This window comes from Pseudopipra pipra, chromosome 2, assembly GCF_036250125.1.
Source record: "Pseudopipra pipra isolate bDixPip1 chromosome 2, bDixPip1.hap1, whole genome shotgun sequence".
NCBI classification, from domain to species: Eukaryota; Metazoa; Chordata; class Aves; order Passeriformes; family Pipridae; genus Pseudopipra; species Pseudopipra pipra.
This window is the reverse complement of record NC_087550.1, coordinates 117,708,149-117,729,570: the sequence shown is the minus strand read 5'-3', so window position 1 is coordinate 117,729,570 and position 21,422 is coordinate 117,708,149.

Below are 21,422 nucleotides of genomic sequence, written 5' to 3'. Positions count from 1 at the left end.
TGACAATTGTTTGGTCCCCATAAGGTACCTGGAGGCTGGATAAAGCTCTGAGTGAGGGTGGAGTTTGCCCTGACGGGTGGGAATATCAGCAGGGAGGAATCTGTTGCTCCCCTCGGGGTGGGATTCATTCCCTGGGGGGGTGGATCAGTGGCAAAGTGCCTGAGGAAGTGCCTCCAAGGGTGTTTGGCACGAGGCAGTTGCACCCAGTTAATTCAAGGTGTGATTTTAAAGGAGGCCAAAAATCCCACAGGTTTCCCGGAGAAGCTGTGGCTGTCCCATCCCTGGAAGTGTCCAAGGCCAGGTTGGATGGAGCTCTGAGCAACCTGGGCTGGTGGAAGGTGTCCCTGCCCATGGCAGGGGCTGGAATTGGATGATCTTTAAGGTTCCTTCCAACCCAAACCATTCCATGATTCAATTATTGATATGTCTGGGCTTGGCTGAGACAATTATGGCCTTCAGGTTCTGAGGGAAGTGGATGTTGTCCTGTGTGCAGTGTAGAAAGCAAAAAGCCTTGGCCCAAGACATTTTAACACAGCCTGGGTTTATAAATATCCTAAAAATTCTACTTTCATTCCAGTGGGAGCTCAAAATACACGCTGAGATCTCGAAAAGCTGCTGCAAAGCCCTGAGGTCAGGCTAAGTTTGGTCTGCAGTGCACCAGCACAGCTGGACAGAGATTTTCTCTCGGAGAAGACACTCAGATTTTTCTATCAGTTTTGTGGAGAAGGTTTTCCTAAATTTACCAGGCCACAGTCAGCATGACATTGGGAATTTCTGTAAGTCAGATTCTGGAAATGGAGCTTCCAGCATTAGATCACTGGCTCTGTGTTAGGATGGGAGCTTAACCTTAAGACTAATCATCAAGACTAACGAGCAACGAAGGAAATGGAAACGTGGGAAGATTTATATCACTTAGAGGAAAGAGAAAACCGAGGCAAACACACAGCAGTTAAGAAATTTTAATGTGATTTTTAGGGCAACCACTAAAATCTCTGGAAGTGGGACCCGAGTGGGATTTCCAACATCCAGACCAACCCTTCCTTTGCTGCCAGGGAAAACTCTGAAGGGGAGGAATTTTCTCTCCAGTCCCAGTGACAGGACGAGAGGCACGAGCTGAAATACAGAAAATTCCATTTAAACAGAGCAAAACTCTTACTTTTAGGGTGCCCACTGCGGGTTCTCCACCTTGGAGCAATTCCAACCCCAAAAGCAGGGTTGGAAGGAGATGATCTGAAGAATTTCCCTTCTGGTGATCCTTTGAAAACTGATTTGGAAAATAGAGGGAAAACTGATTAAGATGAACAGTGAGTAAAGCAAGAGATGATGCATTGTATCCTAAAATCTTTATTTGAAATCATTTTCCCGTTGGATGAGGGATACACAAGGTAGGTACAGGAGGTCTGATCCTTCTGAAGTGCTGCTTCGTGGAGAACTGTTCATTTTGGAGCAGGAGCAACAGGGATGGTCAGGGATCAGCTCTGGATCGAGCTCAGGAAAGGACAGGAAGTCTCCAAAAAGCTGCAGCTAAAAAGTCAGTTGAAAAGTCATTATCTCCTGCCACAAACACGCAGCACATCCCATCTGTGTAATGACATCCCAGCACCAGGCAAGGCAATTAAACCCCCATTCCAAGGAGGATCCCAGAGGAGTTGACATGGAAGCACAGTGGAGGTGAGGAGGGGGAGGGCACCACAGATGCCCAGGATCCATTAGGCAGGACGTTAATTGGACTCTGGGCAGTGGAAAGCATTAAAATCTTACAGAAAAATCGCAGCAAATGCCATTCTCAGGAATTTTAGCAATTATGCTCTAAAGAGCCAAATACTCTAAATGATGAAATAAATGCCCTGTTTGTTGTTGTTTTTTTTTCTTTAAAAAAAAAGCCAGACATGACTTCAAAGCCTGCTGGGTGTCTCTTCCTTTCCCAGGTTTAAGCTGGAAAGTTGTGAATTCCCAAGAACTGGCAATAACTGTCGTGGTGGCTGAAGAAGCCCCGTCCTGTTTCCAGTCTCTCAGGTGCCAACAGTTGGTGCACCAGGACACACCTGGTGTGAGATGATCTTCTGCCTCTGAGGTGCCACTGAAATTTGGCCCCATTTCTGTCACAGAATCAAAGAATCATGGAAAGGTTTGGGTTGGAAGGGAGCTTGACGATCATCCAGTCCCACCCCCTGCCATGGGCCCGGACACCTTCCACTAGCCCAGGTTGTTCCAAGCCCCATCCAACCTGGCCTTGGACACTTCCAGGGATCCAGGGGCAGCCACAGCTTCTCTGGGAATTCTATCCCAGACCCTCACCACCCTCACAGCCAAAAATTCCTTCCCAATATCCCATCTAACCCTACTCTCTGTCAGTCTAAATCCATTCCCCTTGTCCTGTCCCTCCATTCCTTGGAAATAGTCTCTCTCCAGCTTTCCTGGAGCTCCTTCAGGCCCTGCAAGGCCACAACCAGGACACCCCAAAGCTTCTCCTCTCCAGGCTGAACAATCCCAGCTCTCCCAGCCTTTCCTCCCAGCAGAGCTGCTCCAGCCCTGGGATCCTCTTGGTTCCTGCTCTGGACTCTCTCCAGCAGCTCCATGTCCTTGCTGGGCTGTTCCCCAGGGCTGGAGCAGCTCTGCAGGGGGGTCTCACCCGAGGGGCAGAGGGGCACAATCCCCCCCTGCCAGGGGGATGAGTCCAGGACACTGTTGGCTTTCTATTCCCATGGAGGGTGGGATGGAATCGAAGTTCTCTGCTCCAGCTGGGACCAAGCTGATACTCCGGCTCAGCGCCCACGGCTCCGTTCTTGTCCTGTTGCCCATCTGTGTAAAATTCAATTTTATGTTCCCATGGAATATCAGAGCAGACCTGTGTTTAAAGGACCTTTTTGTTTTCCTGGATTTCTGCCTGGTGGTGTTTTTTTGGGGCTGGTCCCAACTCCTCTGTGGTAACACCCTCAAATTTACCTTTGTTGATGTCAGTGAAGTCATCAGAGCCAGTGGAATTGTGTCAATTAATATCCAGACTTTTCAGGAAACACAAAATCCTGCAGGCCAAATGTATTTTTGCATAAACCTAGAATCAGGAAACACAGGGTTATGATTCCATAAAGTTTGGTTTCACAAGTCTAGCAGGTCAAATCATAACAATAATTAGGATTTGATCCTACTCCTTCCTACCCTGAGGACATCACCGAACCCTGAGAAGAAGGAGTCCAAAAATGATGAGTGAAGTTGTACCACTGCCTGTTTCGAAATGTACCTCAAAAATACCACATATTTGAAAGAGACTGCTGTCTCTACACTGCACTTCAATTATTCATGCTAAATCAATCCCTGAAATATCTGTAACCATTCCGTGTACGAGACTCTGGGCAATTTGCAAATTATTTTTAGGCAAAATGGGCAGCAGAATTCTTCTGAGCTAATTGCAAAATGCAGTTGTGAGTGGCCTGATTTGAACCCAAGTGCCTGAGCTGCTGCTCTGAAGATGGGATATTGGGATGAAATATCCCTGGAAGTGTCCAGATGCTCCAGCCCCTGTTTTCTAGGACCGGCAAGGGGGTGGCTGTTTTACAGAACACCACTCCAGGAGGTTGCCTTGTCTGTCTATAAATCACACAGGTGTAAATCCAACCTGAGAGCAGGAAAAAAATCCCTCAAAGACCCAAAAAATGCCCTGGCAATTCTTCACAGCTCAGGTCCATAAATGTGGAATTAATGTTTTAGCCCAGTGGTACCGAGGAAGAGGGACAGACTGAGCAGGAGGGCCAAGATCACCTGCAATGAGTGGTGTGATTTGAGCTAAATGACAAGAAAAATCCAACAAAAATCCTCCCATGAAGGAAATAATTTGTCAGTCTGTCCCACACTGCCCCAAAGAACAGGGTGAGCTTTTGGGTAGAGAGCAACTGGTGGAAAGGAATTGCTCACTGAAGCAAAGAGCTCGTGTCTATATGGTACCTATAAAACTGATTTTAAAGTTCACTTGCAGTTTATATAAAGGAAAAAAAGCTGGACCAGCACCCTCAGCGTTGTTGGAGGTGTTTAACCAACCTGTTCTTGAAGATTTTCAGTGATGAAGACGAGAGATCTCCTCAGAAATTTATTCCAGTTCTTCCTGCGTGTGAGAAGATTTCTCTAAAACTCTCCTCCTTGCTGCAAGAGCTGGTTGGTCTTGCCTCTCATATCCTTCTCAAACACAGGGATTGAGGCCTGAAATCCAATCCTCCAACTCAGCACTTCACCTCTGGAAAAGCCACTTCTAAAGGGGTTCTTGCAGAAGATTATTAGATAACTAGAAGATTAATTAGATAATTAGAAGATTATTAGATAACTCACATCAGTTAAAGCTTCTCCTTCACTTCCACTTACATGTGGGAGGTGGTGCTTTTTTACCTGTCTCAGGTGTCAACGGTGTGTGGAGGAAAACCCAGCAAAAATCAAGGAATTAAAACAAAGCTCCCAGCTGGAGCCACAGGAGGGTTTGTTTTCTTTACCAGGGTCAAAAATCCAGCTCCTGAGGTTTTGTAAAACCCATCTCTCCCGAGTTACCCATTGCAGCAGCGGGGCAGGGAAAGGAAACACAGTCAAATTTCATCTCACCCACGACTCTGGGAACTTTGGTGGCTCAGAGAAGGTGGTGAGACCCCCCTTGTGTGTAATAGAGAGAGAAATCCAGCTACGACTCCTGCATTGAGGAAGAGAGACACTGAACGTGGAAAGGATGTTTCCTTCTTCTCTTCTGGGCTTTTATTGGAGGAAAAAGAGATTTGATCCAATGTAAATGTTGGTTTATCATAGGAGAGATAGTTAGGATTGTGTATGTAATGTATTATAATATTTATTTGTGTAATAATTGTACTATAATTCCCTTCCCCCCCCCCATATTGAGTCTTGTGTTGTGTCTAGAAAACCCTTCTCAAACTGGGGTGAGTTGTGGGAGGAGGGTTTAGACTCGAGAATTGGATTTTTAGGGGTCTCAAACCACCACAAACCCACCCTGGTTTCAAACCTCACCCCACCCCACACGTCCCCAGCGACCCCCCGATGGCGGTGGTGCCTCCAACCCATCAGGTTTCCCCTCCAGCAAAGCCCTGGGGGATTTTGGCAATTTGGGAGGCCGAGCCCGACCCGAACATGAGCTCATTTCCAAAGGGGACAGCGTGAAACGTGGCCCGTGACTTCCAATAAGCAGCAGCTCCGGGATGACTTCTGAGAACTGCGGAACCGTTTAGGGGCGTTTTAGCAGAGCTGGGGCTTGGTAAGTGATCTCCCTCCTCAAGAACACACTTACAGCACTAATTGTTCCCACAGAAAGTGATGTTTAATGCAGCAAGATCCTCTCACTTCCCCCCCCCCTCCCTCCTTCCCCCAGCTCTCTTTCCCTGTGAAAGCCACCTCGTTCAGCTCCTTAAATCACCAGCGTCTCTCGCTTCGGCTCTTCCACAAATAAAACAGCAAAACACCACAGCAAAGACCCAGGTAGATGATTTTAAATGATTTACCCGGTGATTTTTAGTTTGTGAGAGCATCACAGCAATTATTCTTTATCACATTTGCTGTTTGAAATGGTTTTGCAGGAAAATCTCCCCAGGAAGAGTCTGAGCTCAGCTCAGTTTTAGGGTGGTCTCAGCACAGTTCCTCCACATCTCCAGAACAAAGGATTCCAGAGCCAGACCTTGGAGCCATCCATCTTTTTTTTCCAATTAACTATTTAAAGCAGGGGGATTGCTCACAGCCCAGGGTTAGGTCACCAGGACATTATTCCTGACTCCAGGAAATTACTTTGGTTGAGGTTTGCGAAGCCAAATTGGAGCAAGGGGGGCTGAACCTCCTGCACACCTTTGAAAGTTTCACTTGTTAGATTTGTCTTGATTTGGCTCCTCTTATTAAATAAACTGTTATTTAAAATTGGTTTTCTGGCCTCCACTTGGGCATCAAGGCCCTGAGCACTGAACTCTGAAAGTCAGGGAGAGTAAGGATAAATCCCCAAGGATAAATCCCTAAGGATAAATCCCTAAGGATAAATCCCTAAATTTGATGCATAAGAATCCAGACTGGTCAGGAGGATAAAGAATGGTCCCTCACAAAGAATTAGAGAATCCCAGAATGGTTTGGGTTCGAAGGGACCTTAAAGCCCATCCAATCCACTAGCCCAGGTTGCTCCAAGCCCCATCCAGCCTGGCCTTGGACACTTCCAGGGATCCAGGGGCAGCCACAGCTTCTCTGCCCAACCTGGGCCAGGGCCTCCCCACCCTCACAGCCAAGAATTCCTTCCCAATATCCCATCTAAACTTAATTTTAAGTTTGAAGCCATTCCCCCTTGTCCTGTCCCTCCAGGCCCTTGCCCAAAGTCCCTCTCCAGCCTTCTTGGGAGCCCCCTTTGGATACTGGGATGGTCTTGGAGCTCAGCATCAGGCAAACTGATGTTCCAGGGCTGTGGTGTCAGGGATCAGTTCTGGGAGAACCACACTCCTTGGAAAGCAATTCCTTGGAAATAACTGCCTTGGAAAGGCAGCGCTGTTGGTTTTATCTGGACTGTAAGAGGAGGCTTAAAATGCCTGCAAAGGAAATGCAGTGTCACCACTTCCCAGGAGAAAATTGGGAATTTCACTGCGTTGATGTTTGCTGTCAAATCCCAAATTTGCCTCTACAAGGCCTGACAAAGCCCTGAAAATGTGGGTCGAGCATCTTCCTCCTCCAACAGGAAAATAAAATTATGGGAGGAAAAAATCCAGCATTTATCAATTTTGGGGGTTATTTGGAAAAAAAATCTCCAGGATTTTTTCAGTCTGGCTCATAACTTTGGAATACTTTGGGCTGAAATGCTTCATTTGAGAGGAATTCAGTCACCTCTGAGGACAATCCATTATTTCCCTGCTTAATTTCCTGAAATGCTCCTTTAGCCCAGAAATCCAACCCTTAGTGCTTGATCAGCAAATTCCTCTTGCTGTTCTTCCCTGCTGCTTTCTCTCCGTGACAATTCCATCCTTTTTTTCCCCCCCCTGCTTTTCCTGGGACACAAAAGCCAGGCTGGAGAGTGAGGAGCATAAGCAGGAATTTGGGAGCTGTGCCAGCGTGGGAGTCCCCACTGGGAGCTGTTCCAGCACGGTGGGTAAAGTTTAAACCATCTTGGGGAAGGCACAAAAGATCCCTGGAACTCCTCAGTGCCCAGGGAGAATTGGGAAAAGGGAAAAGAAGGGCTCTGTTTGTGGTGCCCAATTCTTTTCTTCGGCTTTGTGCCAAACCCCAAAGCCTTGATCACTTGGCATGGAGTGGCTTTAGTCAAAAAGTCTTGGATTTGTCTCTTGGGATCACTTCTCCTGAGCTCCCTCTTTGTTTCTCTCTTGGGATCACTTCTCCTGAGCTCCCTCTTTGATCCTTCAGTGGGGAGACACGAGGACCTGCTGGCAGGGAAAATACAGGATTAATTCAATCCCACAAGGTAAGGAAGTGGGAAGAGTTCACTTCCAGCACATGAAAAATCTCTGTTAGAGGACACAAAGTTTTTTAAACACACGAAATTCTCACAGCAAGTGTGTGGTCACCTCCTTTTGTGCCTCCTAAGATAACCCTCATGGATCTTATTCCTGTGAGATGGCATGAAGTGTTGGGACTATAATTCCATGGTTCACTCACAGACAATGGATACCCAGGCTCAGGGAGCTTCAGGATATGGAGAAATCCAAAAATCCAGCAGTGTGTGGCAATATTTAACAGGGACTTACACGGGGGTTGGTTTAAAAAAACAACTTTCAGAGTTCAGATCCAACCATGGGAGGGGGTTGAGCTGAGCAGGGCAGGTGGGGAAAGGTTAAAGGTTAAAGGTTAAATCCTCATTTTTTGGCTTTGGATGAGGCTCAAAGAGGCCTGGACTTGCAATCTGCTTAAATGAAGTGTGAAGAGCAGAGATCCTGATACAGCATCAGTTCTTCCAGGCTGGGAAGTGTCTGTGGCATCTCTGCTTTAATCAAGGGAGCCAGGAGTGATGAGAGGAATTAGAGCCCAGCTGACCTCACCTCAGCACTTGGAGAGGAGAGGGAGACTCTAATTAAGGGCAGCACTTGGACAAGAAAAATCTCCAAGGGTCAAAGCCTGCAGGTCTGTAAAAACAGTCAGTGCTTCACTATCTATTAGGGAAAAAAAAATGGAATATAATAAAAAGGTGAAGTGATCTGATAAGCATCATCTGCTTGTCTTTTCTAAAGAGGTTTTTATAAGTTCCAGCAGAATGGATAATGAAGAAAAAGCAGCAGGCACATTAAAATCTGCCTGAAGAAACAACTGGGGTTAGAAGACCCTTCTAGAAACAAATATAGGGAAGTCAGAGGTGAAGCTTGGACAAGTTGATTTTCACTGAAAAATATTGTTTCATAGATGAAAAGAGAAAGAAAACAAAACCTGTTTCCTTCCAAAGGAGACAAATATATAACTCTGGGCATTGTTTCTCCATCTGTGTGACACAGACACCCTGTGGGACCAGGTCTGAGGGAAAGGGTGGCTTATCAGTGACCTCCAGGAGCTGATTCCAAATGACACTGAAAAATGGGAAGGATTCAAATAAAACACTTTGGCTGCTGCCTTCGATTTTTAAATTATCCCAGAATCGCCTTGAGGACATTTGAGCTTTTCCTTCCCATTTAAAAAGGAATATTTCCATCCTCCAGGCACTTACAGGACAGGCAGCCTTTCCCCATCTGGGGAGATTTTAGCACCAAACCCAGTGAATATTTGGGAATAATGTGCTGAAAAACTAGGAATATCTCCCACTGGATGGAACAGACAAAGCAGAGCAGCTCCCTAAAGTCTCACTCCAAAATCCAAAGGAGGGAATGACTCACATGAATAAACCTGTATCAAACACAGGTTTGTTGCTTCCTTTCCTTGGTGGGTGTTTTTTTTTGGGGGGGGGGGAGGGGGGTGTTGTTATTTCTGTTTGTTCCCAAAATCTCGGTGGAGGGAAAGAAAGGGGAAGCAAAATGCAAACAGGGTTGCAAACCCAATCCCCCAGGCAAAAGGAACAGCCAAAAGCTGAGAAAATGTGGTTTGTTGAGAAAATATTCCCAAATGAACCAACAAAACAAGGTGCCCAGTGCAGATGGATCTGATTCAACAAGGATTTCGTAAGGATTTAGGGAATATTTAGAATCGTGGAATGGTTTGGGTTGGAAGGGACCTTAAAGATCATCCAGTGCCACCCCCTGCCACGGGCAGGGACACTTTCCACCAGCCCAGGTTGCTCAGAGCTCCATCCAACCTGGCCTTAGACACTTCCAGAGATCCAGGGGTAGCCACAGCTTCTCTAGGAATTCTATCCCAGCCCCTCCCCACCCTCCCAGCCAGGAATTCCTTCCCAATATCCCATCTATCCCTGCCCTCTGGCACTTTGCAGCCGTTCCCTCTCGTCCTGTCCAAGCTCCTGTAAAAGAAAACTCTTCCAAACTCGTGGCTGAGCCTCAAAGCAGCTCCTCACCTGCTCCAAACTGTTGTGTTCCAGCTGGAAAAAATGGGATTATTTCCTTCAGGGGCTTTGGGGAACCTGAACCTGCCCCACCCAGCTCAGCACAGCCCACAGCAATGCCTTTCTCCCTTGTCCTCAGAGGCCTTGGAAACCAAACCCCCCGGAGCAGATAATTCCAGAAGGAAGGAACACAGCCAGCCCCACCTGCTCACACGCAGCAGAGAGCCAAAAAGTGCTGCCTAAAAACCAGAATGGCTTTTTTTTTTTTTTGTTCTCTCATCAGCCCTCGATGATTTTTTTACACCTCTACACAAAGCAGGTGATTTCCTTTCAGCTCTTTGTGTGGAGCCTTTAATAGTGGGGAGGATGGTCTGAAAATACACCTTTACAAGCACCACCTTTGTTCAGCACAAAGCCCTTTTGTCACAAGCTCGGTGGAGAGCAATAATTTGCCAGATCAAGCTGATTCGTGATCCATCCCCAAACCCCGTGTGGTGGGGAGGGGAGCTCTTATTAATTCTCTTTTATTTATGAATATTGTAAATATTTTCCTATATATTTTCTATATATTTCCTCTATATTTTCCTAAATATTCACAGGCAGCTGTTGGCGTGTCCTCAGGCTGAGTTAGAGGGCAGAGGGGGGAACACTCCTATTGTTTCTTAGCCAGAAAATTAGTACTTTCTGACCTCTCAGCTGCCCTGTGTGGTGACCTCTGAGGATATTTAGCCTGGCAGTTTAACATCCGTGTGGTCCCATCAGCAGCCCCGGAGTAAAAGGTACTTAATGCAGAGCAGCTCTTTTGCAAGGTTAGAAAGGATCAATAGGAGATGTGTTTAATGTGGTATCACTATCAGGTCTCAATCTCACTTTGAAAACTGAAATATCCACCCTGGGACATGATCTTTAGTCACAGAGCACAGAGATCTTTAACGTGGCAGGATCCCTTTCTCCCAGCTCGGGAAGCACACGGAGGAAATTATTCAGGTTTGGAATAAAAAAACGGGCTTTTCAAAAGGAAAAATGATCACAGGGAGGCTCCTGGTGTTGCACAGTCACACTCTGTGTTTTTCTGGAGCTTGAACAGTTCTTGTGGAAAACAGGCAGCCTTGCAAGGAACTGGGAACACAAGCAAGGTGGGTTTTCCTGCTGGGAATGTGTGTGACCACTGCCTGAAGCTCATCCTCTCTGACTGCACTGGGAAAAAAAAACAAACCAGGATGAGGGAAGGAAACTTCCTCTAGAAAATACAGGAAACTTCCAATCCTACAACAAACCTGGCCAGGCTCACCAAAAAGAAATGTAATTAAGCTGCTCTTAAAGTGAGTTAACTCAGCCTAAGTCTTGTGTTACAGCAGAGCAGAGATCCTGGGCTTGGTCAGATGTGCTTGTAAACCCACCTTTGGCACCTCACAGCATTTATTGGCTGTAAAACACACGTGCTTCTCCTGTGGGTGGACATGAGGAGGAATTTCTTGCTGGAAAGGGTGGTGAGGCCTTGGCAGGGGCTGCCCAGGGAGGTTTGGAGTGCCCAGCCCTGGAGGTGTCCCAGGAAGGCCTGGCCATGGCACTCAGTGCTCTGGGCTGGGGGACAAGGTGGGGATGGGGCACAGGGGGGACTGGATGACTTTGGAGCTCTTTTCCCACCTCAGTGATTCTGGGATTCTGGGATTCCAGCACTATTAGGGATGTACACTGTGTGCTGTGCATGTGGTTCTCCTTGCCCAGCCTCACTCTCTGCCCGGCTGCCTGGGGCAGCACAGATCCTGTGGGCAATGTCTGACAGCAGGACTGACAGACGTTCTCCAGGACAAAGCTCAAGATTTCTGTTGCTTCCAACTCAGTCACACCCACTGGATTTCCTGGTTTTCCAGCAGCAAACCTGGAGAGCAGCAGTTTTAAAGTCCCTGTCAGCTGTGCAGTCTGAAGGATGTGTTGATACCAGGAGAGAAATGAAGTCCTGAGAGAAGAGTTGTACCCCAGATCCTTCACTGGAGGGCCGACCATGTCCTGTGGGGCATCCAGCTCAGCACTGAGGGAGGGGATTGTCCTGCTCTGCTCTGCACTGGGGTGGCCTCACCTCGAGTTCTGGGAGCAGTTTTGGTCACCACAACATGAGAAAGGTCTAAAGCCATTAGAGAGTGTCCAAAGGAGGGACACGGGGATGGGGAAGGGCCTGGAGGGGCCACACGAGGAGCAGCTGAGGGCACTTGGCTGGTGCAGCTGGAGCAGAGGAGCCCCAGGGCAGAGCTCAGCGGGGGCTGCAGCTCCTCCCGAGGGGCAGCTCCGACCTCTGGGAGCAGGGACAGGAGCCAGGGAAGGGCTGGAGCTGGGCCAGGGCAGGCTCAGGGGGGATCTCAGGACAAGGTTCTTCCCACAGAGGGTGGTGGGCACTGCCCAGGCTCCCCAGGGCAGTGGGCACGGCCCCAAGGCTGCCAGAGCTCCAGGAGGGTTTGGACAACGCTCTGAGGGACAGGGGGGAGTGTTGGGGTGTCCTGAGCAGGGCCAGGGCTTGGACTGGATGATCCTTGAGGAGAGCAGCAGCTCCATTGCTGTTCCCCAGAGGCATCTGCTCAGCCGAGTGATTCCATCTCCTGGCTTGGAAACTTGCTGGTAATTACACTGGGTACAGTTTTCAACCCAAGCTGCCGAGCTGGGAGTTAAACAGCAGCTTGTTTTCCTGCCTAAAACGCTGCCCAGGCCTTGGCACAGCTCTGTGTGGCAGCGTTGCCCCTCTAGGGTTGGATGTGCGTCGTCCACGGAATATCCAGAGTTTGGAGGGACCCTCAAGGATCACCCAGTGCAAACCCTGTTTTTTTTAGGCTGGGGCGAGGGAATACCTGATTTTTAAGCCAGCCAAGAGAAAACAAATCCTGAAAAGATAAAAAAAAAAGATGGGAGAGAATAAAGTAAGGTGTAGAAATGAAGAAAAATGTTATTTAACTTATGGATGGGGTGATGCAGCCTGGTTTTCTGCTGATTTTCTCATTTGGTTGTTAATGTCTCACCTCTCTCTGGGAGTGGAATACTCAGAATTACACACTGGCTTCTCCCTTTGCCCCAAAGATTTGTGGGGAGTAGTTTTCATGGGTGGAGAGATGGATGGTGAAGGGACACCTGAGCTGTTTAGACCTACAATAGCAGTTGGATACTGCACTCCTGCTCTGCTTAGTGGAGATCCAACCCATAAAATTGACCCCCAGGGTCAAGTTTTTGAAAGAAAGGTTTCAGCAAAGTCCTCAAATGGTAGAAAAGTAGGACTGGAGGGCACTAGGAGCATCAGCTGCCTCGAAAAACTGTTGTTCTTGACAGATACTTCTCCAGGCTGTTCTTAAAAGCCTCCAGAGAAGATGGGTCTGAGCTGTTCAGATGAACATCAGTGGTGTTTGGGAAAGCTGAGCCTGATCCTTCTGTTCTGCACCTGCTGCTCCCTCCTGTTCAATTCCATAGAATCATGGAATATCCTGAGCTGGAAGGGACCCCCAAGGATCATCCAGCCCAAGCCCTGGCCCTGCCCAGGGTACCCCAACACTCCCCCCTGTCCCTCAGAGCGTTGTCCAAACCCTCCTGGAGCTCTGGCAGCCTTGGGGCCGTGCCCACTGCCCTGGGGAGCCTGGGCAGTGCCCACCACCCTCTGGGGGAAGAACCTTGTCCTGAAATCCAACCTAAACCTCCGAGAGGTTCAGCTCTGCTTCTCTTTTGGCTCTCGAGTGCCCCCACAAAACAAGTTTACAAGTTTGTAATAATTGTAATATGATTCCCTTCCCCCCCTACTGAGTCTTGTGTTGTGTCTGGAAAACCCCTCTCACACTGGGGTGAGTTGTGGGAGGGGGGCTTGGACTCAGAAATCGGATTTTTGGGGGTCTCAAACCACGACAAAATTCCTTTTCCAGCTCTCTTTTGAGACAGGTGCAGCCACTCTGGGGCAGAACCTGCCACGGGGAGTTTAAAAAAAATGGAATGGAGCCAAGTGTGGGAGGTTTGCATCCCATCCCTGAGGGAAGAGGGGGGGAAGAAGAGGTGCCAGGAGAAGGGATGCACAGGCTGCCAGTGTGAAACACAAGTTCTGAGCAGTTGAGGAGTAGGGATTGTATTCACTTCATGATTTTTCTTTTCTTTTGTAGACAATGCTTTGTGCAGAATCGTGGAATGGTTTGGGTTAGAAGGGACCTTAAGGATCATCTCGTTCCAACCCCCTGCTGGGGACAGGGATGGCATTTACTGAAGCAGGTGACCCAGAGCCCCATCCCAGCCTGGTCCTGAACATCTCCAGGGATGGGGCAGCCACAGCTTCTCTGGGCAACCTGTGCCAGGGCCTCCCCACTCTCCCAGCCAAGAATTCCCTCCCCATATCCCATCTAACCCTGCCCTCCCTCAGCTTAAGGTATTTTCCCTTGTCCCATCCTTCCATCCCTTTTCCCAAGTCCCTCTCCAGCTCTCTTGGAGCCCCTTTAGGCACTGCAAGGAGCTCCAAGGTCTCCCTGGAACCTTCTCTTCTCCAGGCTGAACCCCCCCCCAGCTCTCTCAGCCTCTTTAGCTCTTCTGCCACCAACATCTCCCGTTCTCTAACAAGAACTGTCGGAAAGAACACGACCATTACTCATCTCCCCCTCACATCTCTCTCTATTTTCCTTTAATTACCAGCAGCTCTGGATTCTGGCAGTGCTTTGAGCCAGCATTTAATGCAGCCACAGAGCCCTTGAAAAGGCACAGACTGTGTGGCTTCAAACCCACCCAGCCCTTGCAGTTCTGACACCCACCCACGGTCCCTTTATCCGCCCCGCTCGGACGCGGCCCCAGCAGGTTTCTTACAGCTCGGAAAAAAAGCATCTTTAGCGCTCAGAGGGTCAACGTGTGTGCCAGGAAAAGAGGGAAGAGGCCCAGGATAAAGCCCTGATGCCATTGAAACAACTCCAGGCTGCAGCAGGGGGGAATATTTCAGCCCGTGCCCCAGTTTTCGGAAGCGCGGCACAACAGCCGGATCGGGAGTCGACCTTTCGGAAGATCACAGGGACACACAAGGAATATTTGGCACAGTTGCACCAAGGCCAGGCACAGGAATTTCTCTCCTCTGTGTCCTGCTCCTCGGGATTTGTCAGCCCAATAGTTTTATCCTGATTACCTTTAGTGTATCCACACAATTCTTCCATAAAACAAAGCATTTCACGATTATTCTGCTGGAATGGAGGGCACTTGTGGCCCCTCCTGCTCCAGTGGAAGATTATTTTCCCTCCTACCAGGCTGTGTGGTTGATGGAGAGTTTGGTGGGAGCTCGGGGATGGAACCACTGATGGGATTATGAATGTGACAATAATGTGGTGAGGAAATCGCTGTAATAAGTATTTAACAGCTTTAAAGAAACAAATCCTAAAAAAAAAAAGAAACAAATAAACAATGGAGAATTTCCCAGCATTGGGAAGCCTGTGGGACTCCCCTGATCTCCTGTGGATTCTCCTCAGGTGTTATCCACATCCTCACAGGCTTCCCATGGGATTTGCCACCATAGTGGCCCAAGGACTTGTGTGGCAAAGTGGTTCCTGAGATAAATCAACACTTTGGCCTTTTGTTTCATCCTGAAACTTAGGACAGGAAGCACAAAAATTTGAGCCCATCTCTAGAAGATTTTTGGCAGCCCAAAGCAAGGAGAAGTGGAGCAAAAACCATCCCGATGTCCCAGAATCATCAGGGTTGGAAGAGATCTCCAGGATCATCCAGCCCCACCCTCACCCAGCACCACCAGGATCACCCCCAATCCATGGCCCCAAGGGCCACATCCAGACACCTCTGGGACACTCCCAGACACAGGGACTCCTCCACCTCCCTGGGACACTTATCCCAAGCCCTGACCACTCCTGCAGGGGAATTTTTTGGTTTGGAATCTGGTCTGACCCTCCCCAGCAAGTGCCTGCTCACCTTCACCCTGGGATAGAAGTGTCATCCCTTCTCCCTGGAGGTTGAAAATGCTTGGATTTCTGCAGTTAGAGGAGACAAAGGGACTTCTCCTGTCAAGCTTAGGTGACCTAAAGGACAGTGAGGTGGGAGGGAGTTTTGGTGTCCTCTTTGGAGTGGAGTTTCCTCTAGAGGATTCAGAATTCCCCTCCTGGTTTTCATCCCAGCAGGTGCTGGTGCTCCTCACCCCTTTGTGTTTGCCAAGTCCCTGATTTTTCCCAGAACCTCATTCTTTAGGAAAAAAACAGAGGTTGTATCTTACCCTGAGCAGAATATTCCCACCCATGAGATGGGGGTTGAATTCCCTGCCTCCAGAGGGCTGGAATTATGGGGAATACCCACTCTCAGACACCTCAACCCCTCGCTTTGCTCCGAGGTTCATTTGCCAGAGTTGCTGTGGATAAAGGAGGGACATCAAGATCCACGTGCTGGAATAAATCCTGGTGGCTTTGTCTCCTGGGAGGTGGAGCTGGGAGGGAACAGGCTCTGCTAATCCCAGCTCAAGCCAGAAGAGTCCTGCCAGTCTCTTCAGGACACACATTCACTCCAAGGGTGAAATCCTGAATAGGAACAGGGGGGTTTTATTGTGGCCTTCCAGTGGCACTTTTGTCTCCTGGTCTAATGTGTAATGAATCACAGTTCCAGAGCCCTGGAATGTGAGATCACTCTCAGCTATTCCTTTAACCTCTAAGTGGAGCCAGTCCTCAGGGATGGATGGGATTTCACTGAATTTTCCCATTTCATTTGTATAATGAAATCACTCTTTGGCCTCTGCTCTGTTCTTTTTGCCCTTTTTTCAGCCTGAAGCTGGACCCACTTGCTACTGATCTCCAGAGCATTCCCCACCAGCACAGTCCTTGATAAGCAATAATTAGGATCAGGAATTGAATTGGTTTTATTAATGACTTTACAGCAAAGTTTCTTTTTGGTATTCCCCAAGCACAGCCTGTTTTACTGTTTAGAATAATTTAGGAGTATTCAGCTTTAAGCAACACAACACCTCTCATTTGAGTTGCTCTGCATTAGCACCACATAAATGTGTCTGAAAACATCAGGGCAAGGACAACTTAAACTACAAATATGAACAGCAGGAACCAAATTTTCACCTAAACACTGGACTGAGTTCAATTTTGATGTGACGTTGACAAGCTGCAACCCCCCAGACATCAAATCCAAAGGCACAAATATTTTTCTCACACACAGGTTTTTATTCTGGTCAGAGTTTAGTTAATTTTTTGCAACACACAATCACCAAGGTTGGAAAAGAGCTCCAAAGTCATCCAACCCACCCTGTGCCCCATCCCCACCTTGTCCCCCAGCCCAGAGCACTGAGTGCCACGGCCAGGCCTTCCTGGGACACCTCCAGGGCTGGGCACTCCAAACCTCCCTGGGCAGCCCCTGCCAAGGCCTGACCACCCTTTCCAGCAGGAAATTCCTCCTCCTGTCCAACCTGAGCCTCCCCTGGCACAGCTGGAGGCCGTTCCCTCTCCTCCTGTCCCTTGTTCCCTGGCAGCAGAGCCCGACCCCCCCAGCTGCCCCCTCCTGTCAGGGGGTTGCAGAGCCAGAAGGTCCCCCCTGAGCCTCTTCAAATTAAACCTTTCCACACCTGGTCACCCTCCTGCTCCTCCTGGAATTCTGTGCCACAGCCTCAGGCCTCAGAGGGCTGGGAATCTTCCATGATTTCCCACCTAAATCTACCTGTGGCCAATATAATTCCATTTTCTCCCAATATCAACATCATCCTTTGATAAAGTCCTGTTCTTTTCCTGTGTGTTGTTCCCTCTCCAGGTGCTCCAGGAGAGCACTGATATCCCTCTTCACATGCAAGTCCTTTCAGGGGTGAAGATGAAGAAATTCCCCCTCCTGTCCAACCTGAGCCTCCCCTGGCAACACCAATTGGCACCTCCAGGATTCTGATCTGCTCCCGACCTTCCACCCCACGCCAACATCCCCATTTACCACATATCCCAAAAACAGGGTTCCAAGGTGATTCATTCCACATGGCAAGAAACTGGGAGAGAGTGGAAAACCATGAGAATTGTTTTTGTTGTCCTACTTGCTCTCCAAGACCTTTGATGTGGGATATCAATGGGCTCCATCTCGGACACGGCTGCTTTCTCTGCACCCACATTCCTCATCCACCCACTGCTCCCACAGCTGCACATTTATCCTGCTGTGCTGCAACAGCTCCAGGAGGATCTGTGGCTTCAGGTATCCCCATCAGGCTTTAAAAAGAGGTGGGAAATTCTCCTCTGTGTTGGGGGGACACTCTTCTCTTCCAGCTTTTGCCCGGAAAAATCAGCTGCTACTTAATGTTCTCTTGTGAGCCAATGGACAGACACACTCAGTGACTGAGAGCCTGAAAAAATCCAGTTCCTAAATCTCCTTGGACACAGGTACCACCCCAAAGGACAGAGCCAAAAGCCTCCCTCGTGTTTATCACAGGCCATCGTGTCTCAAACCCAAGAACAACTCTCAGGGTTTTTTGATTTTGAAGGGCTCTGGCACCAGGCTTGGGGTAGTTTAGTGGCTCTGATCCAAGACAGGATTGAACAACTGAGAGGCAAAGTGGGAGACCCCCCCCAGGGTGTTTAATGCTGCTGGAATTACTGCCCAGTAAGAGCAGCACCACTGGTTTAAGGGGAACAAGCTCAGGCTTGAAATGGCCTCATTAGTTCAGCTTTTCCATGAGCAGGGAAATCAGAGAATCATGGGATGCTTTGGGTTGGAAGAGACCTGAAAGATCAGCTTGTTCCACCCCCTGCCCTGGGCAGGGACACCTTCCACCAACCCAGCCTGCTCCAAGTTTATCCAGCCTGGCCTTGGACACTTCCAGGCATCCAGGGGCAGCCACAGCTTCTCTGGGAATTCTATCCCAGCCCCTCCCCACCCCCACAGGGAAGGATTTATTCTTAATCTTGAATCTAACCCTGCCCTCCTTCAGTTTAAGGCCTTTTCCTCCTGTCCCCTCACTCCATGCCCTCGTGTAAAGCCCCTCTGTTTTCCACAGAGATGCCCTCGTTGGTGCACTGACATCTCCCCAGTTTCAAAAGGAGCTCCCCAAGCGCTTCCAAAGTGGGATTTCAGCATCCCTGTGACCCAGGAACTCCTGCAAACCACCAGGAAACGCTCCTGGCAAACAGAATTGGATTTCAGTGAAATAACAGGCTCCAGTTTATGAAAACCCCGAACCACCGAGGATCAAAAGCGAGAGACGGAAAACGTTTCCAAACAAAACAGGGATATTTTTTATTTAGTCTTGTTCTTTTATCCCTCATTAGGAGCAGCTCTTTCCATTTCCAGTCTCGGACCAACACGAGGGGCTCTAGCAGGACTTCAACCCCTCTCCTGTGACCCCAGTTCCCAGCAGTTGTGTCGTGCATGGAATGCTTGTGGCACACATTCCCCAGCCCTGGAAGTGCCCAAGGCCAGGTTGGAGCAACCTGGGCTAGTGGAAGGTGTCCCTGCCCATGGCAGGGGGTGGAACTAAATGATCTTTGAGGTCCCTTCCAACCCAAACCATTCTGGGATTCTGGGAAAACAAGTAAAGAAGCTCCAGGCTCTTGCCTTGGGAACCCACATCTTGTAGTGTCACGACAAATGGTCCAAACCTGGCTCCAACTGCAGCCAGACCCCAAAAGCCCTGATTGTGAACTCTCAAACTCTCACTCCTCAGAGTCACCAGCCCCTTTATCCCAAACACCTTCAGGCTTTAAGGCAAACCTGAGCAAAGAACTGAAAAAAAGGGGAAAAAAGCACTTGACAACTTGAGGGAGGAATTTATGGCCTTTTTGTTTGCCTGGAGGGTGGTTTTCTGACCCTTTTCCCTCTGGGTTGCAGGGCATTTCCCAAGCTTTTTAAAGCACTTCTGCTGTCTGCTGATAGACATGGCCAGGGAGCAGCAAGGAAGGTCAAACTTCCAGGGATCCAGGGGCAGCCACAGCTTCTCTGGGCAACCTGGGCCAGGGCCTTCCCACCCTCCCAGCCAGGAATTCCTTCCCAATATCCCATCTATCCCTGCCCTCTGGCAGTGGGAAGCCATTCCCCCTTATCCTGTCCCTCCATCCGTTGGAAATAGTCTCTCTCCATCTTTCCTGGAGCTCCTTCAGGTCCTGGAAGGTCACAGTCAGGTCACCCCAAAGCTTCTCCAGGCTGAACAATCCCAGTTTTCCCAGCCTTTCCTCCCAGCAGAGGTTGGCAGGGATGCCATTCACTAGATCATCCAGCCTGGACATGGAGCTCTTGCAAACAGATGAACACACACAGAGACAGAAATAAACTCAAATTTATCTCTTTATTTCAGTTCTAAAGCATTTTCAGTCCATTTATATTTCTCTTAAACGAGTGTAACTGGATTTTTTTCCCGTTTCAAGCCATGTAAGTAGGAAACAAATCATGGACAGTGGAGGTTTAATCAAAATTAGATAAGAAAGAGCAAATTCTTACATCTAGATCAGAGCCTTCACTGCTATAAATCCAGGTTGCCCTGTTGCCTGTGACAGGGAAGTGTCTGCATTCCCCAGGCAAGGATTGAATCCAGGATAGAACATTCACAAGGGTGGTTTGATTTTTGGTGTATTTTAGGTGTGGGCAGAAGAGGCAATACACTTTTCACGATAAAAATAAAGAAGATAAAAGGAAAATAATAATACTAATTATCATAATAAGGGAATAAAAAGCAGGTTTGTGAGGAAATCCTCCCTCTGCAAAGGGAAGCAAATGGGCTGTTTAACAAAGGGATCATATTTCCTGGTGTGACAGGAGGAGACAGATTGGGAGCAGATACAAATGAAAAGCCTCGTGCCAAAAAATTGAAGGCTCTTAAGGAAGACTAAGTGTCCTGGGCAGCTCCCAGGATTGCCAAAGGAAATGAGGGAAGGAATTAGTGAAGCCTTTAACAGGTTGGGTTGGTTTTTTTTTTCCAATTTTCCCTGTGACAGGTTGGACTGGGGAGCAACACAAAGCTCAGCCTTATTTCCACCCTGGTTTTTTTATTATCCAGGGGTCACAAGATGCAGAATCCAGTCATCTCCAAGTGATTTCCTGGGGAAACAGGTTTTTTTTTTTGTGGGATTTAATGAAGTCATGATCTCATATTTTTTTGCTGGAGATGGCCCAGGTGGATTAAAGCTGAAGGGGCAGTTTGGCTTTCACAGTTGCTTGGAAGTCCTTTGGAAGACATTGCCTGAACCTGCCCGGGAAATGGTTTTCCCATCTTGCAAAATTTCTGGGAGGTTTTCAGATCTTTTTTTTTTTCCTGCCCTGAATCAGAACCTTAAACAAGACTCAGTGATATTTTGTTCTGATTAAGGGCCAAAAAAAAGTAATTAAAAAAGAAGGATTGAAGGAAGATTGACCCACTCATGTGTCAGAGTTGAGTCTGCTCAGGTCAGAACTCACTTTTTGGGCAGAATTTGGCCACCTTGTCCTTCAGTTTTTATCTGTTTTCCCGGTGCTTTCCAAGAAATTCTGTCCCTGCTCTGCTTTGCCTCAAGTTTCAATTTTCTGTTCCCTTGAGGAAAGTCATAGAGTGAAAAAAAAAAAATTAAATTAAGGGTTAAGTATCACGACCTGCATTATAAATGAGAATTGTTCTGGACAGTGGAATCCTCTCCTACCACAAATGAGCACCCACAGAGGGGTTGTAGAGAAGGATTAGTCCGTGTTTATGAAGCATTTTGAAAAGAACATGTAATATTCTATAATCCACGCCCTGAGTCTTCCCAAAACATGAGGGATTTTAGGGTATTTAGTGCTTTAAAAATTGCTTTGCAGCCCCAGTGTCCTGTAGTGCCCAGGATGCAATTTTACTCCTGGTGTTAAGTCAGAGATTTCAACACTCTCCCATCAGACAGGAGCTTTTAAAATTGTGTCTCCAAGCACTTCACTCTCTGATAAAACCATCAGGGTGAGGGGGATTGAGGGGGGAAATAAAATATGGAATGATAACAGGACACAGTGCAGGGGTTCCACATCCCAGGCTGACTCCAAGCCAAACATTCCCAACGACTTAAGAACTTCACCCCTTTTA